We start from the raw sequence: 15,550 nt of genomic DNA, 5'->3' as shown, positions 1-15,550 counted from the left end.
TCACATACATACTGTGTTCTCTGTGATGGAGTTGTATTACAGAAACCTATGCCGTCGACAAATTCATGTAAGAAACATATTTTCTTTGCGGATCTATAAAGGCATTAGCCTAAATAACGATCCCATATTCAGATTGTTATATCAGTCTGCACATCAACACAATAATGGAATAATCACTTATGAAGCTGTCTTATTAGTCACATAGACAACTGCTTATCCATGATTATATCAATTCCTATGTTGATGGCAGGACTGGTACATATGTAATATAGAACACATGCAGATAGAGGATGTGTTGTTAATCACTGACACTGCTGTTTGGATCTTCAATTAACCTACCCTTTCATTGGATCAACCTCAGAGATATCTCCCTCTAGATAGCATATATTAACCTCTAGATATAATATATCTCCCTCTAGATATAATATATCCACCTCTAGATAGAATATATCCACCTCTAGATATATCTACCTCTAGATAGAATATATCCACCTCTAGACAGAATATATCCACCTCTAGATAGAATATATTAAACTAGATATAATATATCCACTTCTAGATATAATATATCCACCTCTAGATAGAATATATCCACCTCTAGATATATCTACCTCTAGATAGAATATATCCACCTCTAGACAGAATATATCCACCTCTAGATAGAATATATTAAACTAGATATAATATATCCACTTCTAGATAGAATATATCCACCTCTATATAGAATATATCCACCTCTAGATAGAATATATCCACCTCTATATATAATATATCCACCTCTAGACAGAATATATCCACCTCTAGATATAATATATCCACTTCTAGATATAATATATCCACCTCTAGATAGAATATATCCACCTCTAGATAGAATATATCCACCTCTAGACAGAATATATCCACCTCTAGATATAATATATCCACCTCTAGATAGAATATATCCACCTCTAGATATAATATATCCACCTCTAGATAGAATATATCCACCTCTAGATAGAATATATCCACCTCTAGATAGAATATATCCACCTCTAGACAGAATATATCCACCTCTAGATATAATATATCCACCTCTAGATATAATATATCCACCTCTAGATATAATATATCCACCTCTAGATAGAATATATCCACCTCTAGATAGAATATATCCACCTCTAGATAGAATATATCCACCTCTAGATAGAATATATCCACCTCTAGATAGAATATATCCACCTCTAGATAGAATATATCCACCTCTAGATAGAATATATCCACCTCTAGATAGAATATATCCACCTCTAGATATATCCACCTCTAGATATAATATATCCACCTCTAGATAGAATATATCCACCTCTAGATAGAATATATCCACCACTAGATATAATATATCCACCTCTAGATAGAATATATTCAACTAGATAGAATATATTAAACTCTAGATAGAATATATTAAACTCTAGATAGAATATATTAAACTCTAGATAGAATATATTAAACTCTAGATAGAATATATCCACCTCTAGATATATCCACCTCTAGATATAATATATCCACCTCTAGATAGAATATATTAAACTCTAGATAGAATATATTAAACTCTAGATAGAATATATTAAACTCTAGATAGAATATATCCACCTCTAGATATATCCACCTCTAGATAGAATATATCCACCTCTAGATAGAATATATCCACCTCTATATATAATATATCCACCTCTAGATAGAATATAACCACCTCTAGATAGAATATATCCACCTCTATATATAATATATCCACCTCTAGATAGAATATATCCACCTCTAGATATATCCACCTCTAGATATAATATATCCACCTCTAGATATAATATATCCACCTCTAGATAGAATATATCCACCTCTAGATAGAATATATCCACCTCTAGATAGAATATATCCACCTCTAGATAGAATATATACACCACTAGATATAATATATCCACCTCTAGATAGAATATATACACCTCTAGATATAATATATCCACCTCTAGATATAATATATCCACCTCTAGATATAATATATCCACCTCTAGATATAATATATCCACCTCTAGATATAATATATCCACCTCTAGATAGAATATATCCACCTCTAGATAGAATATATCCACCTCTAGATAGAATATATCCACCTCTAGATAGAATATATACACCACTAGATATAATATATCCACCTCTAGATAGAATATATACACCTCTAGATAGAATATATCCACCTCTAGATAGAATATATCCACCTCTAGATATATCCACCTCTAGATATAATATATCCACCTCTAGATAGAATATATCCACCTCTAGATAGAATATATCCACCACTAGATATAATATATCCACCTCTAGATAGAATATATTCAACTAGATAGAATATATTAAACTCTAGATAGAATATATTAAACTCTAGATAGAATATATTAAACTCTAGATAGAATATATTAAACTCTAGATAGAATATATCCACCTCTAGATATATCCACCTCTAGATATAATATATCCACCTCTAGATAGAATATATTAAACTCTAGATAGAATATATTAAACTCTAGATAGAATATATTAAACTCTAGATAGAATATATCCACCTCTAGATATATCCACCTCTAGATAGAATATATCCACCTCTAGATAGAATATATCCACCTCTATATATAATATATCCACCTCTAGATAGAATATAACCACCTCTAGATAGAATATATCCACCTCTATATATAATATATCCACCTCTAGATAGAATATATCCACCTCTAGATATATCCACCTCTAGATATAATATATCCACCTCTAGATATAATATATCCACCTCTAGATATAATATATCCACCTCTAGATAGAATATATCCACCTCTAGATAGAATATATCCACCTCTAGATAGAATATATCCACCTCTAGATAGAATATATACACCACTAGATATAATATATCCACCTCTAGATAGAATATATACACCTCTAGATAGAATATATCCACCTCTAGATAGAATATATACACCTCTAGATATAATATATCCACCTCTAGATATAATATATCCACCTCTAGATAGAATATATCCACCTCTAGATAGAATATATCGACCTCTAGATATATCCACCTCTAGATATAATATATCCACCTCTAGATATAATATATCCACCTCTAGATATAATATATCCACCTCTAGATATAATATATCCACCTCTAGATAGAATATATCCACCTCTAGATAGAATATATCCACCTCTAGATAGAATATATCCACCTCTAGATAGAATATATCCACCACTAGATATAATATATCCACCTCTAGATAGAATATATCCACCTCTAGATAGAATATATCCACCTCTAGATAGCATATATCCACCTCTAGATAGAATATATCCACCTCTAGATAGAATATATCCACCTCTAGATAGAATATATCCACCTCTAGATAGAATATATCCACCTCTAGATAGAATATATCCACCTCTAGATAGAATATATCGACCTCTAGATATATCCACCTCTAGATATAATATATCCACCTCTAGATAGAATATATCCACCTCTAGATAGAATATATCCACCTCTAGATAGAATATATCCACCTCTAGATAGAATATATTAAACTAGATAGAATATATTAAACTCTAGATAGAATATATTAAACTCTAGATAGAATATATCCACCTCTAGATATAATATATCCACCTCTAGATAGAATATATCCACCTCTAGATAGAATATATCCACCTCTAGATAGAATATATCCACCTCTAGATAGAATATATCGACCTCTAGATATATCCACCTCTAGATATAATATATCCACCTCTAGATAGAATATATCCACCTCTAGATAGAATATATTAAACTCTAGATAGAATATATTAAACTCTAGATAGAATATATTAAACTCTAGATAGAATATATCCACCTCTAGATATATCCACCTCTATATATAATATATCCACCTCTAGATATAATATATCCACCTCTAGATAGAATATATCCACCTCTAGATAGAATATATCCACCTCTAGATAGAATATAACCACCTCAGATATATCCACCTCTAGATAGAATATATCCACCTCTAGATAGAATATATCCACCTCTAGATAGAATATATCCACCTCTAGATAGAATATATCCACCTCTAGATATATCCACCTCTAGATATAATATATCCACCTCTAGATAGAATATATACACCACTAGATAGAATATATTAACCTCTAGATAGAATATATCCACCTCTAGATAGAATATATCCACCTCTAGATAGAATATATCCACCTCTAGATAGAATATAAACACCACTAGATAGAATATATTAACCTCTAGATAGAATATATCCACCTCTAGATAGAATATATCCACCTCTAGATAGAATATATCCACCTCTAGATAGAATATATACACCACTAGATAGAATATATCCACCTCTATATATAATATATCCACCTCTATATATAATATATCCACCTCTAGATAGAATATATCCACCTCTAGATAGAATATAACCACCTCTAGATATAATATATCCACCTCTAGATAGAATATATCCACCTCTAGATAGAATATATCCACCTCTATATATAATATATCCACCTCTATATATAATATATCCACCTCTAGATAGAATATATCCACCTCTAGATAGAATATAACCACCTCTAGATATAATATATCCACCTCTAGATAGAATATATCCACCTCTAGATATAATATATCCACCTCTAGATAGAATATATCCACCTCTAGATATATCCACCTCTAGATATAATATATCCACCTCTAGATAGAATATATCCACCTCTAGATAGAATATATCCACCACTAGATATAATATATCCACCTCTAGATAGAATATATTCAACTAGATAGAATATATTAAACTCTAGATAGAATATATTAAACTCTAGATAGAATATATTAAACTCTAGATAGAATATATTAAACTCTAGATAGAATATATCCACCTCTAGATATATCCACCTCTAGATATAATATATCCACCTCTAGATAGAATATATTAAACTCTAGATAGAATATATTAAACTCTAGATAGAATATATTAAACTCTAGATAGAATATATCCACCTCTAGATATATCCACCTCTAGATAGAATATATCCACCTCTAGATAGAATATATCCACCTCTATATATAATATATCCACCTCTAGATAGAATATAACCACCTCTAGATAGAATATATCCACCTCTATATATAATATATCCACCTCTAGATAGAATATATCCACCTCTAGATATATCCACCTCTAGATATAATATATCCACCTCTAGATATAATATATCCACCTCTAGATATAATATATCCACCTCTAGATAGAATATATCCACCTCTAGATAGAATATATCCACCTCTAGATAGAATATATCCACCTCTAGATAGAATATATACACCACTAGATATAATATATCCACCTCTAGATAGAATATATACACCTCTAGATAGAATATATCCACCTCTAGATAGAATATATACACCTCTAGATATAATATATCCACCTCTAGATATAATATATCCACCTCTAGATAGAATATATCCACCTCTAGATAGAATATATCGACCTCTAGATATATCCACCTCTAGATATAATATATCCACCTCTAGATATAATATATCCACCTCTAGATATAATATATCCACCTCTAGATATAATATATCCACCTCTAGATAGAATATATCCACCTCTAGATAGAATATATCCACCTCTAGATAGAATATATCCACCTCTAGATAGAATATATCCACCACTAGATATAATATATCCACCTCTAGATAGAATATATCCACCTCTAGATAGAATATATCCACCTCTAGATAGCATATATCCACCTCTAGATAGAATATATCCACCTCTAGATAGAATATATCCACCTCTAGATAGAATATATCCACCTCTAGATAGAATATATCCACCTCTAGATAGAATATATCCACCTCTAGATAGAATATATCGACCTCTAGATATATCCACCTCTAGATATAATATATCCACCTCTAGATAGAATATATCCACCTCTAGATAGAATATATCCACCTCTAGATAGAATATATCCACCTCTAGATAGAATATATTAAACTAGATAGAATATATTAAACTCTAGATAGAATATATTAAACTCTAGATAGAATATATCCACCTCTAGATATAATATATCCACCTCTAGATAGAATATATCCACCTCTAGATAGAATATATCCACCTCTAGATAGAATATATCCACCTCTAGATAGAATATATCGACCTCTAGATATATCCACCTCTAGATATAATATATCCACCTCTAGATAGAATATATCCACCTCTAGATAGAATATATTAAACTCTAGATAGAATATATTAAACTCTAGATAGAATATATTAAACTCTAGATAGAATATATCCACCTCTAGATATATCCACCTCTATATATAATATATCCACCTCTAGATATAATATATCCACCTCTAGATAGAATATATCCACCTCTAGATAGAATATATCCACCTCTAGATAGAATATAACCACCTCAGATATATCCACCTCTAGATAGAATATATCCACCTCTAGATAGAATATATCCACCTCTAGATAGAATATATCCACCTCTAGATAGAATATATCCACCTCTAGATATATCCACCTCTAGATATAATATATCCACCTCTAGATAGAATATATACACCACTAGATAGAATATATTAACCTCTAGATAGAATATATCCACCTCTAGATAGAATATATCCACCTCTAGATAGAATATATCCACCTCTAGATAGAATATAAACACCACTAGATAGAATATATTAACCTCTAGATAGAATATATCCACCTCTAGATAGAATATATCCACCTCTAGATAGAATATATCCACCTCTAGATAGAATATATACACCACTAGATAGAATATATCCACCTCTATATATAATATATCCACCTCTATATATAATATATCCACCTCTAGATAGAATATATCCACCTCTAGATAGAATATAACCACCTCTAGATATAATATATCCACCTCTAGATAGAATATATCCACCTCTAGATAGAATATATCCACCTCTATATATAATATATCCACCTCTATATATAATATATCCACCTCTAGATAGAATATATCCACCTCTAGATAGAATATAACCACCTCTAGATATAATATATCCACCTCTAGATAGAATATATCCACCTCTAGATATAATATATCCACCTCTAGATAGAATATATCCACCACTAGATATAATATATCCACCTCTAGATATAATATATCCACCTCTAGATAGAATATATCCACCACTAGATATAATATATCCACCTCTATATATAATATATCCACCTCTATATATAATATATCCACCTCTAGATATAATATATCCACCTCTAGATAGAATATATCCACCTCTAGATATAATATATCCACCTCTAGATAGAATATATCCACCACTAGATATAATATATCCACCTCTAGATATAATATATCCACCTCTAGATAGAATATATCCACCTCTATATATAATATATCCACCTCTAGATAGAATATATCCACCTCTAGATATAATATATCCACCTCTAGATATAATATATCCACCTCTAGATATAATATATCCACCTCTAGATATAATATATCCACCTCTAGATATAATATATCCACCTCTAGATATAATATATCCACCTCTAGATATAATATATCCACCTCTAGATATAATATATCCACCTCTATATATAATATATCCACCTCTAGATATAATATATCCACCTCTAGATAGAATATATCCACCTCTAGATAGAATATATCCACCACTAGATATAATATATCCACCTCTATATATAATATATCCACCTCTAGATATAATATATCCACCTCTAGATAGAATATATCCACCTCTATATATAATATATCCACCTCTAGATATAATATATCCACCTCTAGATAGAATATATCCACCTCTAGATAGAATATATCCACCACTAGATATAATATATCCACCTCTATATATAATATATCCACCTCTAGATAGAATATATCCACCTCTAGATAGAATATATCCACCTCTAGATAGAATATATACACCTCTAAACAGAATATATCCACCTCTAGATAGAATATATACACCACTAGATATAATATATCCACCTCTAGATAGAATATATACACCACTAGATAGAATATAACCACCTCTAGATGGAATATATCCACCACTAGATATAATATATCCACCTCTAGATAGAATATATCCACCTCTAGATATATCTACCTCTAGATAGAATATATCCACCACTAGATAGAATATATCCACCTCTAGATATATCTACCTCTAGATAGAATATATACACCTCTAAACAGAATATATCCACCTCTAGATAGAATATATACACCACTAGATATAATATATCCACCTCTAGATATAATATATCCACCTCTAGATAGAATATATCCACCACTAGATAGAATATATACACCACTAGATAGAATATATCCACCTCTAGATAGAATATATCCACCTCTAGATAGAATATATTAAACTAGATAGAATATATCCACCTCTAGATAGAATATATCCACCACTAGATAGAATATATCCACCTCTAGATAGAATATATCCACCTCTAGATATAATATATCCACCTCTATATATAATATATCCACCTCTAGATATAATATATCCACCTCTAGATAGAATATATCCACCTCTAGATAGAATATATCCACCTCTAGATAGAATATATCCACCTCTAGACAGAATATATCCACCTCTAGATAGAATATATCCACCTCTAGATAGAATATATCCACCTCTAGATATAATATATCCACCTCTAGATAGAATATATCCACCTCTAGATATATCTACCTCTAGATAGAATATAACCACCTCAGATATATCCACCTCTATATAGAATATATCCAGCTCTAGATAGAATATATCCACTTCTAGATATAATATATCCACTTCTAGATATAATATATCCACCTCTAGATAGAATATATCCACCTCTAGATAGAATATAACCACCTCAGATATATCCACCTCTATATAGAATATATCCAGCTCTAGATAGAATATATCCACTTCTAGATATAATATATCCACTTCTAGATATAATATATCCACCTCTAGATATAATATATCCACCTCTAGATAGAATATATCCACCTCTAGATATAATATATCCACCTCTAGATAGAATATATCCACCTCTAGATAGAATATATCCACCTATAGATATAATATATCCACCTCTAGATATAATATATCCACCTCTGAGGGGAGGACGGCTCATAGTAATGGCTGGATTTTAGTGATTGGAATGGTAACAAATGTGTTCGATATTTTTCCATTCATTCCATTCCATTCATTCCATTCCATTCATTACTATGATCCCGTCCTCCCCGATTCAAGTTCCCTTGAGCTAGATTAAGCTCAGATAACACTGACTGTACAAAGCATTAGGAACACCTTGCTAATATTGAGTTTCACCTCCCTTTGCCCTCAGAACAGCCTCAATTCATCGGGGCATGGACTCTACAAAGTATCAAAAGCGTTCCACAGGGATGCTGTCCGATGTTGACTCCAATGCTTCCCACAGTTGTCAAGTTAGCTGGATGTCATTTGGGTGGTGGACCGTTCTTGATACACACAGGAAACAGTTGAGTGAACAACCCAGCAGCGTTGCAGTTCTTGACACACTCAAACCGGTGCACCTGGCACCTACTACCTCTGTTAAAAAGGGACTTAAATCTTTGGTCTTGCCCATTCACCCTCTGAATGGCACATGTACACAATCCATGTCTCAATTGTCTCAAGGCTTCAAAATCCTTCCTTAATCCGTCTCCTCCCCTTCATCTACACTGATTGAAGTGGATTTAACAGGTGACATCAATAAGAGATCATATCTTTCACCTGGATTCACCTGGCCAGTCTATCATGGAAAGAGCAGGTGTTCTTAATGTTTTGTACAGTCAGTGTATTCACCTCTAGATAAGGTTGAACCAAAGCCTAACATTATAACATCTCTAGTTGACTGTTGAATGGTCTAGTCATGGCAATGGGTTTGACTGTTTAATGCTCCTCATACCAGCCTGAATGGTCTAGTCCTGACAATGGGTTTGACTGTTTAATGCTGCCCATACCAGCCTGAATGGTCTAGTCCTGACAATGGGTTGACTGCCCCCCATATCAGCCTGAATGGTCTAGTCCTGACAATGGGTTGACTGCCCCCCATATCAGCCTGAATGGTCTAGTCATGACAATGGGTTGACTGCTTCCCATACCAGCCTGAATGGTCTAGTCATGACAATGGGTTGACTGCTCCCCATACCAGCCTGAATGGTCTAGTCATGACAATGGGTTGACTGCCCCCCATATCAGCCTGAATGGTCTAGTCATGACAATGGGTTGACTGCCCCCCATATCAGCCTGAATGGTCTAGTCATGACAATGGGTTGACTGCTCCCCATACCAGCCTGAATGGTCTAGTCATGACAATGGGTTGACTGCCCCCCATATCAGCCTGAATGGTCTAGTCATGACAATGGGTTGACTGCCCCCCATATCAGCCTGAATGGTCTAGTCCTGACAATGGGTTGACTGCCCCCCATATCAGCCTGAATGGTCTAGTCATGACAATGGGTTGACTGCCCCCCATATCAGCCTGAATGGTCTAGTCATGACAATGGGTTGACTGCCCCCCATATCAGCCTGAATGGTCTAGTCATGACAATGGGTTGACTGCTCCCCATACCAGCCTGAATGGTCTAGTCATGACAATGGGTTGACTGCCCCCCATATCAGCCTGAATGGTCTAGTCATGACAATGGGTTGACTGCTCCCCATACCAGCCTGAATGGTCTAGTCATGACAATGGGTTGACTGCCCCCCATATCAGCCTGAATGGTCTAGTCATGACAATGGGTTGACTGCTCCCCATACCAGCCTGAATGGTCTAGTCATGACAATGGGTTGACTGCTCCCCATACCAGCCTGAATGGTCTAGTCATGACAATGGGTTGACTGCCCCCCATACCAGCCTGAATGGTCTAGTCATGACAATGGGTTGACTGCCCCCCATATCAGCCTGAATGGTCTAGTCATGACAATGGGTTGACTGAAACACAGAGACTATTAAACACAGAGACTATTAAACACATAGACTATTAAACACAGAGACTATTAAACACAGAGACTATTAAACACAGAGACTATTAAACACAGAGACTATTTAAACACAGAGACTATTAAACACAGAGACTATTTAAACACAGAGACTATTAAACACAGAGACTATTAAACACAGAGACTATTAAACACAGAGACTATTAAACACAAAGACTATTAAACACAGAGACTATTTAAACACAGAGACTATTAAACACAGAGACTATTAAACAGAGAGACTATTAAACACAGAGACTATTAAACACAGAGACTATTAAACACAAAGACTATTAAACACAAAGACTATTAAACACAAAGACTATTTAATCATCAGTTTTATTACATCTTATTGTCTTGGGACTGAATCCTTTGTAGTTGATCCTTCTAAAGGAGAGCAGTGGTGTTGACCTGACTTGACTCCTAAATGGCACAATATTCCCTATATGGTGCAATACATTTGACCCATAATAGGACACTATATAGGGACTCATAATAGGACACTATGTAGGACTCATAATAGGACAAAATATATAACCCATATTAGGACACTATATAGGACACATAATGGGACACTATATAGGACCCATAATAGGACACTATATAGGACTCATATTAGGACACTATGTAGGACTCATAATAGGACACTATATAGGACACTATATAGGACCCATAATAGGACAAAATATATAACCCATATTAGGACACTATATAGGACACATAATAGGACACTATATAGGACCAATAATAGGACAGTATATAGGACCCATAATAGGACACTATATAGGACCCATATTAGGACACTATATAGGACCCATAATAGGACACTATATAGGGACTCATAATAGGACACTATGTAGGACTCATAATAGGACAAAATATATAACCCATATTAGGACACTATATAGGACCCATAATAGGACACTATATAGGACCCATAATAGGACACTATATAGGACCCATAATAGGACACTATATAGGACCCATAATAGGAAAAAATATAGGGAATTTTAGGTGTCATTTGGGACAAAACCCTGAACTGACCACCTCAGAAATGTTAGAACCAGACACGTTCAGTTGGCTACTCTAGCCCTGGTCAGTTGGCTACTCTAGCCCTGGTCAGTTGGCTACTCTAGCCCTGGCCAGTTGCCTACTCTAGCCCTGGTCAGTTGGCTACTCTAGCCCTGGTCAGTTGGCTACTCTAGCCCTGGTCAGTTGTCTAAGATGGCTGAGATGTTATGACCTACCTGATTGGTCCAGAGGGAGACTGAGATGTTATGAACTAACTGATTAGTCCAGAGGGAGACTGGGATGTTATGACCTAACTGATTGGTCCAGAGGGAGACTGAGATGTTATGACCTAACTGATTGGTCCAGAGGGAGACTGAGAAGTTATGACCTACCTGATTGGTCCAGAGGGAGACTGAGATGTTATGATCTAACTGATTGGTCCAGAGGGAGACTGAGATGTTCCTGTTACGAGCCATGACATTGCAGTCATATTTTTACTCTAAATTGCTTCTTGAATAATTTTTAAAGATTGACATATTGGCGATGAGAGAGGATCTTGGGGCTGGTATTGTCACATAAAACGTATATAAAAATGTTTGATAAGTAGGCCAATTGTGATGAGAGGAAAGACCGGTACCTGCAAAAGGATGCCAAGGAAACATGTTTCAGGAAATACTGTATGTTGAATAGACGGATAAGTCAGAAGACAGATAGCACTAAGGAGTAATGAAGCATGACATCACTTACGCTATAAGGAAGTTCATCCATCATGACACAATGCTTAAGGCTGGTTTTGGCTCCACTCTACCTGTGGAAAGACTGGTCAAACACAAACAACAGACATTGGCCATGGGGTTTTCCCCCTAAATGTTTCCTTACTGCTCGATATCCTAGTTAAACATTACATCTTATTGGCTTGGGACTGAGGCCTTTGTAGTTGATCCTTCTAAAGCATACTTGATTCAAATCAAATCAAACTTTATTTGTCACATGACCCGAATACAACGTGTGTAGACCTTACCGTGAACTGCTTACTTACAAGCCCTTAACCAACAGTACAGTTCAAGAAAGAGTTAAGAAAATATTTACCAAATAAACTAAAGTAAAAAAAAATAAAAAGTAACACAATAAAATAACAATAAAAGGCTTTATACAGCGAGTCAGTGTGAGGGGGTACAGGTCTGTTGAGGTAATTTGTACATGTAGGTAGGGGTGAAGTGACTATGCATAGATAATAAACAGGGAGTAGCAGCAGTGTAAAAACAAATCGGGGGGGGGGGGGTCAATGTAAATAGTCCGGTGGCCTTTTGATTAATTGTTCAGCAGTCTTATGGCTTGGGGGTAGAAGCTGTTAAGGAGCCTTTTGGCCCTAGACTTGGCACTCTGGTACCGCTTGCCGTGCGGTAGCAGGGAAGACAGTCTATGATTTGGGTGACTGGAGTCTCTGACAATTTTATAGGCCTTTCTCTGACACCGCCAAGTATGTAGGTCCTGGATGGCAGGAAGCTTGGCCCCAGTGATGTACTGGGCCATACGCACTACCCTCTGTAGTGCCTTGCGGTCAGAGGCCGAGCAATTGCCATACAAGGCAGTGATGCAACCGGTCAGGATGCTCTCGATGGTGCAGCTGTAGAACTTTTTGAGGATCTGGGGACCCATGCCAAGTCTTTTCAGTCTCCTGGGGGGGAAAAGGTTTTGTCATGCCCACTTCACAACTGTCTTGGTATGTTTGGACCATGATAGTTCGTTGGTTATGTTGACACCAAGGAACTTGAAACTCTCGACCCGCTCCACTACAGCCCCGTCAATTTTGAGGGCCTGTTCGGCCCTCCTTTTCCTGTAGACCACGATCAGCTCCTTTGTCTTGATCACATTGAGGAAGACATTGAGGAAGAACCCCTTTTCACCCCTTTTCATCACTCTTCACCCCTCTTCATCACTCTTCACCCTCCTCATCACTCTTCACTCTCTTCATCGCTCTTTGTAACTCTTCATCACTCTTTGTCACTCTTCACTCCTCCTCATCACTCATCACCCTCTTCATCACTCTTTGTCACGCTTCACTCCTCTTCATCACTCTTCACCCTCTTCATCACTCTTCACCCTCTTCATCACTCTTCACTCCTCTTCATCACTCTTCACCCTCTTCATCACTCTTCACCATCTTCATCTCTCTTCACCCTCTTTATCACTTTTCACCCTCTTCATCACTCTTCACTCTCTTCATCACTTTTCACCCTCTTCATCACTCTTCACCCTCTTCATCACTCTTCATCACTCTTCACCCTCTTCATCACTATTCACTCCTCTTCATCACTCTTCACCCTCTTCATCACCCTTCACCCTCTTCATCACTCTTCACCATCTTCATCACTCTTCACCATCTTCATCACTCTTCACCCTCTTCATCACTTTTCACCCTCTTTATCACTTTTCACCCTCTTCATCACTCTTCACTCTCTTCATCACTTTTCAACCTCTTCATCACTCTTCACCCTCTTCATCACTCTTCACCCTCTTCATCACTTTTCACCCTCTTCATCACTCTTCACTCCTCTTCATCACTCTTCACCCTCTTCATCACTTTTCACCCTCTTCATCACTCTTCACTCCTCTTCATCACCCTTCATCAGTCACAATGTCCTTGGAGCTGCTCTGGTGTCCCTGTCATGCATTTGCCATGTGTCTTGTCCTTCTGGGAAGATTCATAGTGTCATTGTGAAATGGTTGAGAATGTCAGCACAGAGCCTCATTGTGTACATGAGTGAGGTGTGTTCATTAGATAAACTTCTGAGTCAAACAATCAGATGACAAAGAAGAATGAGGAAGAGAAGAGAGAACACTAATGTCAATATTCAGACAACACAACAATGTCCTCCTCTACGTTGTTCTCAGGCTCCTGCTGATGAGGTTCACCTGAAGGAAGCAAAAATAAACTGAATGTCTCCTGTTCAATATTAGATGCCTCATTCTTGACACCACATAGCGTGGAGGCTATATACAGGAGGTACCAGTACAGAGTCAATGTGGAGGCTATATACAGGGTATACCGGTACAGAGTCAATGTGGAGGCTATATACAGGGTGTACCGGTACAGAGTCAATGTGGAGGCTATATACAGGGTGTACCGGTACAGAGTCAATGTGGAGGCTATATACAGGTGGTACCAGTACAGAGTCAATGTGGAGGCTATATACAGGGGGTACCGGTCCAGAGTCAATGTGGAGGCTATATACAGGGGGTACCGGTACAGAGTCAATGTGGAGGCTATATACAGGTGGTACCAGTACAGAGTCAATGTGGAGGCTATATACAGGGGTTACCGGTACAGAGTCAATGTGGAGGACATATACAGGGGGTACCGGTACAGAGTCAATGTGGAGTCTATATACAGGGGAT

Source organism: Oncorhynchus mykiss, chromosome 14, assembly GCF_057628025.1.
Source record: "Oncorhynchus mykiss isolate SJ-2025 chromosome 14, ASM5762802v1, whole genome shotgun sequence".
Lineage (NCBI taxonomy): Eukaryota > Metazoa > Chordata > Actinopteri > Salmoniformes > Salmonidae > Oncorhynchus > Oncorhynchus mykiss.
This window is presented reverse-complemented; position numbering follows the sequence as displayed.